General features: G+C 41.1%; 1 protein-coding gene across 4 annotated transcripts in view; it reads left to right on the plus strand.

Moving 5' to 3' along the window:
- LOC128743895 (acyl-CoA:lysophosphatidylglycerol acyltransferase 1-like) overlaps nt 1–16,308 on the plus strand; it is a 45,139-nt gene that overhangs the window by 10,427 nt on the left and 18,404 nt on the right. The window contains exon 1 of one of the 4 annotated variants that reach the window (XM_053840583.1): nt 4,591–4,746. The exons of 2 other annotated variants lie outside the window; for them this stretch is intronic. The gene's annotated coding sequence lies outside the window, so the exon portion shown is untranslated. Of the gene's footprint in view, nt 1–4,590; nt 4,747–4,790; nt 5,383–16,308 lie in introns of those variants that run through there. One more of the 4 variants, XM_053840582.1, reaches the window with a different exon arrangement.

Here is a 16,308-nt window from a genome sequence, read left to right on the forward strand (position 1 = left end):
GTTCTACGCCTGATGCTTATACTCCGCTAGTCAAATAGTTAGAGTCGCACAAATAAATCTTCAACACAGCAGCAGCAAATTTGTATTTATGCGAAAAACTTTTTAATGGCTCTGTCACCATCGCATTGGTTCAGGAGCCATATTTTCGCAAGGGGTACTTTCATTCGACGGATATTGGAAACCAGAACTTTGCTGTTTTCAGCCAAATCCTCGCTTGATGCCCAGGGCATGCATATTGTTGCATAGGTCAATTAGTGCATGCCTTATCTCTGAGTTGACTACTCGAGATATTTGTGCAGTCACAGTAGGACTCGTCGTGGATGATGTCCATAGGCGCTATGTCTACTGTTCTGCATACTTACCACACGATGAACCGTCTCCCAGCGACGATTTCAGAAATGTGGTGAGATACTGCCAATCCAATGGGTTTCCGCTCATTGTAGGCAGTGATGCCAATGCCCATCACATCATTTGGGGCAGCTCGGATATCAATCTGAGAGGCTAAGATTTGATGGAATATTTGAGTAGTACCAACCTTGGAATACTCAACATTGGCAATTTTCCAACTTTCATACGAGCTGGTAGAGAGGAAATGTTAGATATAACACTCTGTTCTAATAGGATCAGTCATGAGTTGGCACAATGGCATGTTTCAAATGAGACTCCAATATCTGATCATTGCTTTATATATTTTGATCATTTGGGTGTCTCCTTGAACGCTGCAACATTTCGCAATCCAAGATTTTCTGACTGGGAACTCTTTGAGGAGGAACTGGCGACGAAATTTCAAGGATTCGAACCGACGATTGAGTCATCGATCGACTTGGATGTGGCTGTAGATGTCACAACATCTTGTATTGCGGAAGCTTTTGAAGTAGCTTGCCCGCTAAAAACTATTAAAACGACTAGAGGAACACCGTGGTGGAACTCTCATCTCGCGGAACTAAAGAAACGATGCAGGAGAGCCTGGAATAGACGTCGGAGGGATGGCGTGGAGCCTTTCAAGCAGACCCGGAAAGCCTATGCAAAGGCTCTACGATCTTCAGCACGCAGAAGGTTCTGTAGCAACGTTTCCAGTTTCGGCGAGGCAAGTCGACTAAATAAAATACTGTCAAAATCGAAAGATTATCAGGTTAATAACATTCGAAGTTCGAACGGCGAATACTGTTCGAATGACAATGAAATCCTGGAATGTCTCTTTTATAGTCACTTTCCAGGCTGTGTGGAAGCTGAAGTTCGAAACGATCCAGAAATCGTTTTAGGTGGCTCAGACTCATGGGCTTTTGCTCGGAGACTTGTCACAACTGAAGCGATTGAGTGGGCCGTGAACAGCTTCTCTCCATACAAATCTCCTGGAACCGAAGGAAAGGAAAGGATTCAAGTACTTCAAACACATTCTGAGAAGGATGTTTGTGTGTAGTATTGCTATTGGGTACATCCCAACTCAATGGCGTGAAATAACCATTAAGTTTATTCCTAAAGGTGGACGCGCGACATACGGGCAAGCAAAAAGTTTTAGACCAATCAGTCTAAGGTCTTTCTTGCTTAAATCACTTGAGCAGATTGTTGATCACCACATCCGCGAAACAAGCTTAGTAGAAGTTCCTCTTCATTCAGCACCACATGCTTATCAAAGTGGCAAGTCTACAACCACTTTATTACATGATGTGGTGGATAAAATTGAAGTTGCTTTTTCACAAAAGGAATCTTGCTTAGGAACTATTTTGGATATTGAAGGCGCGTTTGATAACGTATCTTTCGCTTCCATTTTGAAGGCTGCTCGTTATCATAATGTGCCTTCAATAATCATAAAGTGGATAGAACAAATGCTTAGTAACCGATTGCTTTTTTCGTCCTTACGGCAAGCAAGCATTTGGAAGCAAAGTGTTTGTGGATGTTCACAAGGTGGCGTTCTCTCGCCTCTTTTATGGAACCTTGTGGCGGATGGCCTACTGAGGAAACTCAATGGTCTAGGCTATCCGTCATATGGTTTTGCGGATGAATATCTCATCCTAGTACAGCAAAGTTTCGTTAATTGGTGGTTCGTTAATTGGGCGGTTCGTTAATTGGGTGTTCGCTAATTGGGCTATGTGACAACTTGAATGTCAAAATTGTATGGAATTTTCGAGTTTAGAAATTTCTAACAACTGTCAGTCGGGCCCAATTAACGAATTCAGGCTGTAGTTGGAAAGTGCATAAGCACATTATTTGACTTAACGCAGCAGGCACTACGCGTCGTGAAAACGTGGTGCCGAGAAACTGCACTTTCGGTAAATCCGAGCAAAACATCTATCGTCTTATTTTCAAGACGTAGAAATACCGATGGAGCTCGCGCTCTGCGCTTTTACGATTCGGATGTTGATGTTGTGAACGAGGTGAAGTACATGGGGTTGATTCTCAACTCCAAGCTTGACTGGTCCACAAATATTGATTTCCGAATTAAAAAAGCGTGCATGGCCTTTGGGCAATGTAGACGAGCAATTGGCAACTCTTGGGGGCTTAAACCCAAATACATACACTGGTTATACACGGTCGTTGTCAGACCAATACTGGCGTATGGTTGTCTTGTATGGTGCCAGAGAGGGGAAGTTGTGACTGTCCAGACAAAGCTAAACCATCTTCAAAGGATGGCTCGCGCTCTGCGCTTTTACGATTCGGATGTTGATGTTGTGAACGAGGTGAAGTACATGGGGTTGATTCTCAACTCCAAGCTTGACTGGTCCACAAATATTGATTTCCGAATTAAAAAAGCGTGCATGGCCTTTGGGCAATGTAGACGAGCAATTGGCAACTCTTGGGGGCTTAAACCCAAATACATACACTGGTTATACACGGTCGTTGTCAGACCAATACTGGCGTATGGTTGTCTTGTATGGTGCCAGAGAGGGGAAGTTGTGACTGTCCAGACAAAGCTAAACCATCTTCAAAGGATGGCTCGCGCTCTGCGCTTTTACGATTCGGATGTTGATGTTGTGAACGAGGTGAAGTACATGGGGTTGATTCTCAACTCCAAGCTTGACTGGTCCACAAATATTGATTTCCGAATTAAAAAAGCGTGCATGGCCTTTGGGCAATGTAGACGAGCAATTGGCAACTCTTGGGGGCTTAAACCCAAATACATACACTGGTTATACACGGTCGTTGTCAGACCAATACTGGCGTATGGTTGTCTTGTATGGTGCCAGAGAGGGGAAGTTGTGACTGTCCAGACAAAGCTAAACCATCTTCAAAGGATGTGTTTAATGGCAATGTCTGGTGCATTTACTACAACTCCTACTGCCGCCCTAGAAGCTATTTTCAATATTAAACCTTTACACTTCCACCAAGAGGCACTAATATGTGCTTATCGACTACACGCGATTGGCCTTTGGCAGTCTGTGGACGGTTCCACTGGTCATACTCGATTGTGGTCGCAAATTGCTGCTGAGGACAAGTTTGGCCTTGCTCCTAGCGATGTAACGCTCATGGGTACTTTCCCGTATAGGACTTTCTCAAGTGACTTTCCTCCTAGAGAGGATTGGATGTCAGGCTACATGGAAAGGAAAATTTCCGACTATGTGGTCTGTTATACCGATGGTTCCTTGTACGAAGGTCGCGCGGGTGCTGGTGTTTACTGCCGTGAGCTGGAATTGGAGGAATCCTATTCGTTGGGTAGCTACTGCACCGTTTTTCAAGCTGAAATCTTTGCAATTATGTGCGGAGCACCCAATTAGAAGAACTAAGCATTCTAAATAACGATCATCTGGTTTGGGTTTCTGGCCATTCTGGTATAACCGGAAATGAATGGGCCGATGAACTAGCAAGATCTGGAGCAGAAAGGTCGGTTTTCGGACCGGAACCGCTTTACCAATTGCGGTATGTTGGATAAAACAAAAGATTCGATCTTGGTACAAAAGGATCGGAGGTACAAAAATCTCTCGGTATGTATGTGTTTGTGTTTGTCCAAATTCCTCATCCACCCCTCCCTATTTCTCCTGTTTTCCTTCCCTTCCTCATCAGGTAAATGATGACACAGGAAAGATGGGCAAGGCACGAATCTTCCACAATTGTGAGGAACGTGCTGCTCGAGCCAAAGATGCTGATACCTGATACAGTTGCATAAGTTTCGGCAGCGTTGTTAGTAGCTGCAGTATTGCCGCTATCAATATTGGCCGCTGATTTACCAGAGGCATCCCCCGCCCTAACGAAAACGAGCCCAGCTTTCCTAGAATGCCGACAAATTTCGCTGGGGCTGAGCTCAAAACCTGTTGTCAATTGGTTGGAGCCGTTGGCGAAAATGAAGCATGAAGAATTCAGGAAGCTAATACTGGCATCGTAAATTAAGGAGGGGTGATGTAGTGTGGTTGCTGATCACAGCAAGCAGGCCCTAGCAACCGACTTTGTATTGTACACTGCAGACGTATTTTCATTTTTATTTTATAAGTAAGTTCCATCGCTAAAATCACTAATGAGTACTACGTTCGCCATGCGATCGTGTCCAGAGCCCAACCCTCCTGCTTCTTTTATAGACCGACTATACGTGCTGCTAGCAGTAGGTAAGGTAGTAGTGGATTTATCGTATGTTACTTGCTCGAATGTTACGCTCGAAGCGCGTGCGAAATGGACAAACAACAGCCGACGAGCAGCTAGACAAACGTGAATGGGCTGCTGCCTTTTGGCACCGATAGCAAATAATCAACTAAGCTGAAAGTCGCGCAGGCTTACTACTAGGTTGCAGTGTGGTGTGTTATCATTAGACGACTCTAGGTGAGGACTAGTTTGTTTCGTTTGTTTATACACTTGGTTATAGCATCAGTTTCAAACCGTCGAGTAACGTAAAAGTGTGTGTTATTCTGTGTTATGTCTAGCATAGCAGGGTTTGCTGATTTATGAGGTGCTTGCTCGGCTTAGCACCTGACTATAGTTTTAGATTCATGCATGAGTGACTTGGTGTGTCCTTTAAATTAAGGAATTTTTACGAAGAAAAAATTCGTTAGTTTGTTGTCGCGCAGGGCTCAGATTTCATCAGTAAGTTCGACGGCTAAATCACTACCCCCGCACGGTTCACTACCATAGAATACATCCACACCGAACATTGTTGAAACAACTCTTCAAACATACTGAACTGGCTAATCAATCAGCCAGGCAGAAATGAAAATAAAACTCAAAGGTGACGCGCAGTTCAGTTGTATTTCACACGTCCTACTCAGTATTGCAAGTGCACAGATCGTTCGTTTCAAAAAAACAAGCAAAAGTGAATCTACCAGTGCCAGTCGGTAGCTCCGAAATTGCAACATCCAGGAAGTTAACCGCTAACCTAGCTAGCGTTTGTTTTCTTCACACGCCAAACAGGTGTTTACACTATAACGCTCCGACTCCGACGAGAGGGGTCAGCTTAAACCGGTATGTATCTGGATCAAACACAACCGTCTAGTCGGTCCGGTTTGTTGTCTACAGGGGTGCCAGACCAGCCAGCCGGCTGTCCTTCTCGAAAGACCACGGTCATGGCGATCAGCCTTTTTCCAGGGGACCAATCACTTATCTGCTGCTGCAGAAGTAATCGGGTAGTAAACCATAGACGAATTTCTTGCGTCATCCAGTCAGTTTATTTTAAAGAGGAATACAGCAACAGTGATGACTAATATTGTCGATTTTTTTCCACTTGTTGGCCGATAAGATTCCTCACTTCGGCACAGAAGTACAAATGTATGATTTCATTGTCGATTTATGTTGATGAAAGCTTATCGACAATGCGCGGAATAGCGGCCGTGGCGCGGAGTAGCGGAGGTGTATTTTTAATCGCAGTAAGCCTCTGTTCGTTTGTTTGATGTGCTCGATTGATTCGTAACTATAGTGATGTGACTGACGATGGGAACACATGATTGATTGCTGACGGACTGACCGGGCCGGGACGGAAAGCGAAATAATGTGTAGGTAGGCCCACGTATCAGCCCACTATCATCGGGCGCGTTCGAGGAAGTGGATCGGTCGAATGATAAGTGGAATTTTTACGATTAGCTCACGGTGAATTGTTTTTAGCAGTCTAACGCCGTGTGTTTGTAACGGACGAGCGAAACAGTGTTGGTGCTGGAATTTGCTTGGGCGAAGTAGGCCTACTTCTAAAGTTTTACCCACAGAATGCAAATTTTTGGCATAAATTTTCTCTAGTTTTGGTCAGTGCAAGAGTGCTAATTTAAACGTGGTAATTCATAGTGGTTTAATGAATGAATATGTTAACGCATGTACATAGTTAATTGCCGGTACCCTCAAAAAACAATATCGCGTGTTTTAGGCGGGAGCCTTTTAAGGTCTCGATCAAATTGATTGCCTTCAGAAGTATTAATAGTTTTATAAATTGTGTTTAGTATTGGCGCAGGAATTATTATTATCCTTACAAAGCACGTTGACGCTTTAAAGAATCTAATCTTGTGCACGTGACGCTTTTCAAATCCTTTTCCATCTAGTCTGGGTCTGGCCACTGATAGGAGAGCAACAATGAAAAAAATAATCGGAAAATGCACGGAACAGTAAGAACAAAGCCTACTTAGGTGGTGTACATTCGTGTAGGTACTTGACTTTCTCTTGTTCAGCAGACTTCAAAGCACACTGTGAAGTGAACAGACTAATTGCGGAACTATCGCTAATGGATCGAAGCAAGCTACGACAGCAAATGGGCGTTTTAAAATGTTTTGTGTTGTTGATAGTTTTCTTGTATTCTTTTGAAAGTGAGATTTTCATTACCAAAGGGAGAAGAAACGTACAATTTATTTCGAGGAAATTCAAGCGAAAAACAGCAACAAGCAGCATTGTTGGTGTGCCATTAGTACGAAATCTGGATATGTTTTGGACCGTGAACAACTAAAAGAGCTACTTGTGCCAAATCGACGCCAGGAAAGGAACTGGAACAGAACCTAACCTTGAAATCCCTACGAGTGATGATAGATGATAGATTAGGCGCGAAATCGGATTTCTAAAAACCGATAGAGCTACAGACAAGGCACCAGCAACAGCTTATCAATGGATTAAATGGATTACAGGTTATGGATAGATATTGATAATGGATTTCCAGAAGTGGGGAAATAATTTGCCGTCGGATTACAGTCCATCAAGGTCTACTATGGGACATATAATGCACAATCACGGATAACAAGACAATTTTCAGATGATAGTGTAGTTTCGCGAGCTATCGATTTACAAAGACCATTGCAGGAAACTCTAGTCAACTTGGGATTTCTGCAGATTGCGGGATTTCGAGTTTTCTGCAGAAAAAAACTTAATTATTAGTGTTTTCTAGGAAACGTAAAGCAGCTCAGTTACAATTTCAACTTATGGATGAAATGATTTTTCAGGTTTTAGTACAGAAATACCTTGGTCTTTGGTTTGACTCTACATGCATGTGGAAATCCCATTTAAAATATTTCATTCAGAAATGTCACCAGAGAATCAATTTTCTTCCTACAATAACCGGAACATGATGGGGAGCTTATCCAGGTTCCACTGCAAACGTCCACATCATAAACCTTGAGCGTATACAGTATCGTTGTTTACGTATCGCTTTGGGATGTATGCACTCAAACCACACTATGAGTTTAGAAATATTAGCAGGTGTTCTTCTATTGAAAGAGCACGTTTGGAATCTTGCTTCACGCTTCACGTATTATTATGAAATGTGAGGTTTTGAATCCATTAGTCATTGAAAACTTTGAAAGACTAATTGAACTTCAGCCACAAACTCGTTTTATGCCTATTTATTGCAATCGCATAGCTCAAAGTTTTAATTTTAAGATTAGATAAATTTCAAAAGATCAACTGCAACAATATGTTTTACACTGATGGATCACCACTGGGTGGATGTGGCTTTGGTAATTTATCCGTTTCTTATAAACTCGATAGCCCTGCCTCTGTTAACGAAGCAGAGCAAGCTGCAATTCAGTATACTCTAGGAATTATCGACCGATTGTCCCTAGACCATTATTACATTTTTACAGATAGTTTTAGTGCTATTGAAACCCTACGATCAATGAGAGTTTAAATCACAGGCCGTATTTCCTTGGGAAAATACGAGAGCGCTTGAGTGCCTTAACTGAAAAATGTTTTTATATTACATTTGTGTGGATACGTTTCCATTGTTCAATAACTGGCAATGAGAAGGCTGAATAAGCGGTGAAATTCTAGAAAGACCTATCGCCTTAAATGAATTTTATGCTTCTTTACGTCAGAAGACATTAATTAGTTGCAAAACTCTCGGGTTAGTAGACAACTAGGAAGTGGTTACATTCCATTATTCCCGAAGTATCAACTAAACCATGGTTAAAAACTTACGACGTGAATCGTGTTTTTGTCTGTGTGATGTCTCGTCTCGAATTATGTCAAACCACTGCTGGTTTAAGACACATCGTGTAGGTCTTTCAGAAGATAATCGTAGTTGTGGTGACATTGGCTATAGCCGACATACCTTGACACTAAATCCAATGATGCTGGGAAACCATTCACTGATATTTTATTGCGATCGGAGCTTACCTAACAACAACAAATGCAGTGGCGTTATGCTTATTGCGGTCTCAACGAGGCTTAGTGTTTCTGTGGGTTCCATTAATCTATTTTCCATTTGCAGCACGCTTGAACAAATATTGGTAAAAGTAAAGTGTCTTGACCACACGAATGTGGGAGCAATTTATCTACCCTCTGAACGTAATTAATTTTATTATTTAATTGGTTTTCTGTCTTACGATCTGATTAGATAAACATATTAGGCGGGTGACTAAATCTTCCCTGTTTTTTTTATGAAAAAGTAACTATTTGAAAAAATAGCTAGTTACAGCTTTCACGAGCCAACCAATAGCTAGCCACAACATTTGATCATCTTTCTGGAAGAACTCGAATAACGTTGCTGTAAAAATATTCCTTTTTTAGGTTATACACGAATCAAGCGACGTAGTGTCTGAGCAGATGGGGAAAGACTTTCCATTTGAGTGTCTCCAAGTAGGGTTTAGTGGGTTTAGCAACGTGAAACCGAGCGTTGTCATGCTGTGAAATCAGTTGCTGTCACTGCTCGACTCTAACAGTCTCTTAACTCTTGCGGCGAGTTTGCGTAATATCACAGCTGGACAACCAGTTTGGAATACTTTGGATACTATTGCACAACATTTATCGATGTGTGCATCGCAAAGCCTACTTCGAACAGTTACTTTCTTCCGGGAAACTGTGATTGTGCATTTTCTTCGTACAATAACCGGAACATGATGGGGCGCTCGTCCAGGAGATCTTATCAAACTTAACAAAACAATTTCAATTGCCGATCACTCCTCCGGATTTCGATCTGTACTTTCACTACGGTTCGCGAAATGTGAGTTTTGCGGACAAGTTACCGTGCACGGTCATCGTATCGCTACAAAAATTCTCGCGCAGCTTACCAAAAGATCCAATCCAATGAGAGATTCTCTTTAATGCTCTTCTGTTCTGATTATCATGGCGACATAAACGTATTTCAACGCAGGGTTTCCTAAGGATTAGTTAGCTAATGCTGCCAGCAACCAGCAAGATGTGGTTTATGGTCGAGCCCGGCCTCGGCCCATCATGCCAAAAAATCACTAGTGAAGATGGATCAGCTCAACCCTCCCATTCTCTCTCAGTACCGATAGAAATTTTTTGGCCAAACCTCAAACAGAGTATCTGTTCCAATGATTTCGTAGTCAAAGCGAGGAAGCAGCTGATCACCAAAGCCATGAAAGAGCCGAAGTACATGCCACCATTCATCCATCGTGTTGAATGGAAATGGAAAGCAGACGTTGGCCGGAAAACTGTCGGTAAGCCGACTGACCGATGAAGGATGTTCTGTTTTGTTCAACAAAATGGGCTGCGAAATCAAGAAGAACGGGCAAACTTGATGCTTCATGTTGTAAGAAGTGGAAACTCGTACCGATTGAACTCCTCTGTTCAGAAGGCGTTCACGACGACGGGGCAGGCCACAATTCGAATTACTTTCATGTGTGGTTGGTCATCTTGGTCTTCGAGACAAGCATACTGTAGGGAAGATCGTCCGAGAGGATCTTGGATTTGGTCCGAACCTGTAGGATTGCGGCATGAAAGCTGATTATTGCGTTGATTATGAAGGAAACATGTGTCACGAACCGTTTCTAACCTAGTCCACATTCACATCTAGGGCGACGGAATCTCGTATATACCGACTTGTGAGGACCTTTGAAGGTTGCACCCGCGAGGAGAAACTGTTTCTTGATGATGAGGATAGACGATTATAGCCGGTATTGCGTTCTGTTTATGTTAGCGAACAAATTTGGGACTGCTAAAAAGATCGTCGAGTATTCGAAGATGTTGCAGATCCAAATTGGACGGTTATCGGTTATCAGCAGCTGTACATAATTTGGATACTTCCATTTGATTTTGTTGTAAGTGTTCAAACTTTGTTCAGCTGCTGATGGGGTCCAAAATACGTTGGTTACCCTACGTGGTAGCCTCTCCATATTAGGCAAATCACGCTCCAACTTTGTGCAGAATCCTTCCTAGTCATCATCGAGACATCCAAGGTAAGGGCTGTGCACGTTGATGATGTTTACATATGTAAAAGAACGGCCCGCTGATTCTCAGCCCGTGCAGTTCCTGCAACGTTACGATGTCGAATTTGCGGCTCATCAATGCATCGGCGAGCCGTTTTGCACCCACGAACGCTCTGGTAATATATCGGTTTATTTCATTCCATACATGACACAAAGCGAGGTGGCAGCAGGCCGCGAGTGTTTTCAGCGATCCTCCTTTGAAAGCGGCTGAGACGGTACCGTCAAATGAATCACAATTGAGTCAAAGTGTTCGGACCATCTCTGATTGATAGAATTTGCTTGCTAATATTTTTGTTGTTCTGGAGTTATGACTGGAAAACGATTTTCCTTCGATCTACCAAATTCAAATATTCGTATCTCATGAACCAAACAACCTATTGGAAACTTATAATTAGCATATTCACACATGGATGACCGATGGATTTAGAGATTGTCCGTTTCCTGCTGCTCTCCAGAAAAAGAAACGAAAAAAAAGGAAAAATGAAACAGAAGTAGAAAAAACGGAAAAGAGCACGAAGGAAAATTTGACAAAAACTAGACAAACGAGATAGAAAAAGGGAAAAACACGAAAGAGAAAATAAATAAAAACTGGCATGAACAAAAGAATAAAGCAAAGCAAAGCAAAGCCTAGGTGCTACATTCCGTTATCGAAACGTGACCTTCTGTTTTTATACGACAGACTTCGCAGCCAGCTGTTAGAGTGCAGGGCAATTGCAGGGCTAGTTGCTACGATCCTATTGACTCTAACAGCCTCTCCCAGCTGACATTCGAACATACGACGACTGGCCTATTGGGCCAGCATCATACCTCGAGACCAACTGGGGAACAAAAGAATAACAAATTGAAAAACGTGACATGGGAGAGTTAAAAAACCAGGTAAAAAGGACGAGAGGACGGACAGAAAAAGATCAAAAACGGAAAAGAAAAAAAGGAAAAATCATAAAGAAAACGAAGAAAAAGGCTGACAGAAAAGGGAAAAATGGTAAAAAGGAGAAACCCGAGAAAAGAAAGAGAGAAAATACGATAGCAGGAAAATAAAACAAGCATAAAAAAGAAGAAAAACGGGGTTGAAAAGAAAAAAAAATTAAAACAGGGAACAGAATGACGGAAAAGGAGGAAAAACAAAACATAAAAAGAGAAAGAACGGAACAGAGGAAAACGAAAAACGAGGTAAAAAAGTGGAAGGTTGTATCAGAGACACTGCCGCCTAATGACGTAGGAACACGCAGAGGTGTTATTTATAATATACATTTACACTGAAGTCGCTTTTTACGCGGTTTTTTACGCACCTATTTTTACGCGAATTTCAGAATTTACGCGGTTTTTTTTACGCGAATTTCGGAATTTACGCGTTTTTTTACGTGAATTTCGGAATTTACGCGGTTTTCACGCGATTTTCGGAATTTACAAGGTTTTTTCTACGCGAATTTCGGAATTTACGCGGTTTTTTCACGCGAAATTCGGAATTTACACGGTTTTTACGCGAATTTCGGAATTTACGCGGTTTTTTTTACGCGAATTTCGGAGTATACGCGGTTTTTTACGCGAATTTCGGAACTTACGCGGTTTTCACGCGATTTTCGGAATTTACAAGGTTTTTTCTACGCGAATTTCGGAATTTACGCGGTTTTTTCACGCGAAATTCGGAATTTACACGGTTTTTACGCGAATTTCGGAATTTACGCGGTTTTTTTACGTGAATTTACGGGGTTTTTTACGCGAATTTCGGAATTTACGCGGTTTTTTACGCGAATTTCGGAATTTACACGGTTTTTTACGCGAATTTCGGAATTTACGCGGTTATTTTTACGAGATTTTCGGAATTTACGTAAATGTGCTCAAAGCGTCTGTTTTTTCGCGTAGTGTTGAAATCCACAAAGTTTTTTTTACGCGAAATTTTGGTTTTCACGCGATTTTCGGAATTTACAAGGTTTTTTCTACGCGAATTTCGGAATTTACGCGGTTTTTTTCACGCGAAATTCGGAATTTACACGGTTTTTACGCGAATTTCGGAATTTACGCGGTTTTTTTACGTGAATTTACGGGGTTTTTTACGCGATTTTCGGAATTTACGCGGTTTTTTACGAGAATTTCGGAATTTGCACGGTTTTTTTACGCGAATTTCGGAATTTACGCGGGTTTTTACGCGATTTTTGTAATTTACGCGGTTTTGATTTACGCGGGACGTATCGTCACTGTATTTTATTGATAAACTTGTCCAAAGACACCATCGTTGAAAACTTAAGATTTTTTACGCAATAGCAAATGAACGTGTTTTTGTAGATCTAGGAGAGAATTAGGCAAAACGGACCGATTGTGAATTCATCACGGTATTAAATCGATGACATTTAACTCTTCTGATGTCTTTCAAATGAATTGGTGCTATTCTAGTTTATTACCCTGTCTTTGAATTAATTTTAAACGCTTTATTTAGGTTTCTATGTATATGGGGATGAATTGGGCAAAATGGACCACTTTCCGAAGTCTTGGCAGGATGAAACCATCAACAAACGATTTCCTGCATATTTTTACATAAAAATAGGTATCTAGTAAGATTCCAAACCAGCGGCTTCTAGTTCATGAGATTACGAGGTTGTGGAGGACGTTGAGAGTCTTGGCGGAACAACTTACTTCAATGACGTTCGCTGGAGGAGATCGAGGGTCTAAGAGGCGACCCCTACTTCAACAACGTCTGGCCAAGAATGACGAGAGTCTCTTTGGTGCTCCCAACAGCATCGACCGACCGCACAAGAACTTTGAGAGTCCCGGCAGCGCTTCGTAGCAAATGAACGACCGCTGAATGGATGATAACGAGAGTCTCAGCGGCTCTCCTACTTCGACAACGACCACTGTAGGAGATCAAGAAAACCGGTGGCGCCCCTTCTTCGACAATGACTGCTGTTGAACATTGTGGGTCCCAGCGGCGCCCTCCACTTCACCAGCGATCGCTCGAGAACGTTGAGGATCACGGCGGCGCCCCAGCGGTAACAAAGATTGCTCACGAACGACGAGACCGGTACCGGTGGTGCAAGAACCGGCTGTTAACGGACTTAATAAGTCCAAGCTGCGCTTCGTAGCTGATAAGCGGCTGCTGGAGGACGCTGAGGGTCCCGGTGGTGCTTCAAATAATATGGCAAAAAAAATTGTGTTAATATTTACAAAAAAAAAATCCCACACTTTTGGAGAATGAAATGAACAAGGTGCTGGTATAAAATCTGCAATTGGCCATCCAAAGCTTTAATTAATTTATGAATTTCGACAAGGTCTCATTTTTTTGTCACAGAGTTTAACTTTATACGGTCAACTAGAATCATTTTCCGGTTGTCGACAAAATTGTTGGATATATTTTACTACAAAAATGTTGAATTTACCCATGTCACGTGTCATGTCATGTGGTTTTGGGTTTATAGGCGTACGGACCTGGAACCATTGTCAGATTATCGAGCTGAGTAAGAATGGTATATGAGATTCGGCCCTAGGACCCTCGGATCAAAAGGCGGATTTTCAGGATACTGTACATACTTTCTAATATCGCCCACTCAAACTTACAACTAGAAATCGTGTGCAGATGCTCACTTGTAGGATTAGGTGGGTGATATATGAAAAGCAAAAAAATTTTAAGTAAATTTCATATTGAATTGAAAAAATCTCGTCTAACTTTTGTAGAACCATCGTGAATGTGTATATATCCAGAAAGCTTGTCCTATAAGCTGTTCAAAAATGTATAAAAAGCTTACAATTGCCTCGAAAATGATTGAGTTATTCATGATAGTATGTGGACACCTTGCCAAAAAACATTTTTTTGCAATAACTTGAAATTTTTGGGGTGTTAGAATGTCAAATGTGAATTTGAATGTTTCGCAGAAACTAACTATGCGATCAAGTGGTGGTCTCTGTTTCATTAGAATGGGTATTCAAAGTCCGTCCTTTTTTCTAATTATATCGTTTCTTCGTCTACGTAACTAAAGGGCGTGGCTTGTCGTTGCACTACTAGTAGGCCGCGAAACTGTTACTGTTTTTACAACACGTAGCAACAAAACTGATAAGGTTGTCTGGAGGGAATCAGCATAAAACGAAAAGCTGAGGAATTGTGATCCCAAATATTCAATATTCAATAAAATGGCAATAATTAGACAAAAAGGTTAAAAAACGATTGATTTCGCTTTCACATCTACCTGATAAATGCAATGGAAGGGTCGATTTCATACCCGAAAATGCTCTAACGTGATTGGCTGGAAGCTTATGTAAATTCACTAAAGTTGTTCAACTTTATGTGAAACTTACAGCAGTAAAAATCCATCTTTCTGTAAAAAACACAGAATAGGCACTGGTTTTGTGAATCGATTGGTATGCAAACCAGCAAAATCTGAACAGAACTGTTTTGTTGTTTTGTTTTGGCAGCATGCCACCCTATTAAAGTAAGACGTAGTCCTACGTCAAAAAAAAAACGAAAAAAGCCGTAAATCGAATAAAATTGAAAAGAAAATCGATCGAAAATGAGACACCAAAAGTGCCTGGAAACCAGAAAAAATGGAAGAAGGATAGTAAACGGAAACGATAATCAGGACTCTGGTAAAGGACGAAAAACGGAGCAAGAAAAGAAGAAAAAATCAAACGGGAACGTCAAACGGGATAAAAAAGAGAAATTTGGGACAAAATAAACAGGCATAACGAACCAAAGAAAACTTAAACGGGACACCAAAAACAGGAAAGCAAAACAGACAAACACGAGTAACGGGAAGGACATAAGATAAAAAGTGTTAGAAAAAGAGAGAAGAAAGTAAATAAAAAAACAGACAGAAAAGAAAAATGAGAGAAAAAAGTAAAACCGGATGAAAAGTGACAGCAAAAACCAAAGAAAAAAACGGTACAGAAAAAGAGAATAAACGGAACAAAACATGGAAAAAAAACGGATTGGAAAAGAGACGAAACAATCGAACAGAGGAATAACGAGAGCAATGAGATGAAAAATGTTAATCCTAATTTCAAGTAAAACTTTGTTTCTAATGTTGTGCCCATTGAGGGCGGATGGAAAGGGGAAGAATGTAGAATGTGGAATAGAGTGAGAGGCACGAAGGAAGAGGTAAGGAGCGAAATAGACAAAGGTACGGAATGAGAGAGACGAAGATGGAAATATAGACAGAGTAAGAGAGAGATAGATTGAAATGGAAAGAAGTTAGATTTAGGGGTATAAAAATAGGAAGAAAAAAAAATTAGAAAGAAAGAAATAGACAGGAATGGAGAGCAAAATAGATAGATAGCTATATCACTTAGGGGTCAGTCCCGGTGCACAATGGGTCAGAAATCAAAATTTCGGGATAAAAATATTTGCGGTTAAACGGCATGTCTCAGCTCAATGTGGTCTTCGGCAACTTTTTGAATGAAAATATGATGCATATTTTGAAGGGGTTGGTCAATATTTAGGTGTTACCTTAACAACAATTTAAGTAATAACTTTTCAAGTACATTTTTGTTCATCTTTTTGGTTTCAAAATGTTAAAGATAAACCAATTTCAATTATTTTTTCTGAAGATATCAAACTTCTACCTTTTATCCTTTTTCAGCAATAGACCTTTGTTTACATTTCTACTTGTAACATGTTTTTTCAGCAGATAGCTCAATGTCATGTTGTAGAAAACATTTTGCACATAAAAGAGGATTATTTTTGCTGAAGACTGTTTTGCTTTATCTGTATTAATAGATAGGATATAATTGATTTTAGGTTAAAACCGTCAGATGAAAAATCCGAATATCT

This window comes from Sabethes cyaneus, chromosome 3 (genome assembly GCF_943734655.1).
Source record: "Sabethes cyaneus chromosome 3, idSabCyanKW18_F2, whole genome shotgun sequence".
Lineage (NCBI taxonomy): Eukaryota > Metazoa > Arthropoda > Insecta > Diptera > Culicidae > Sabethes > Sabethes cyaneus.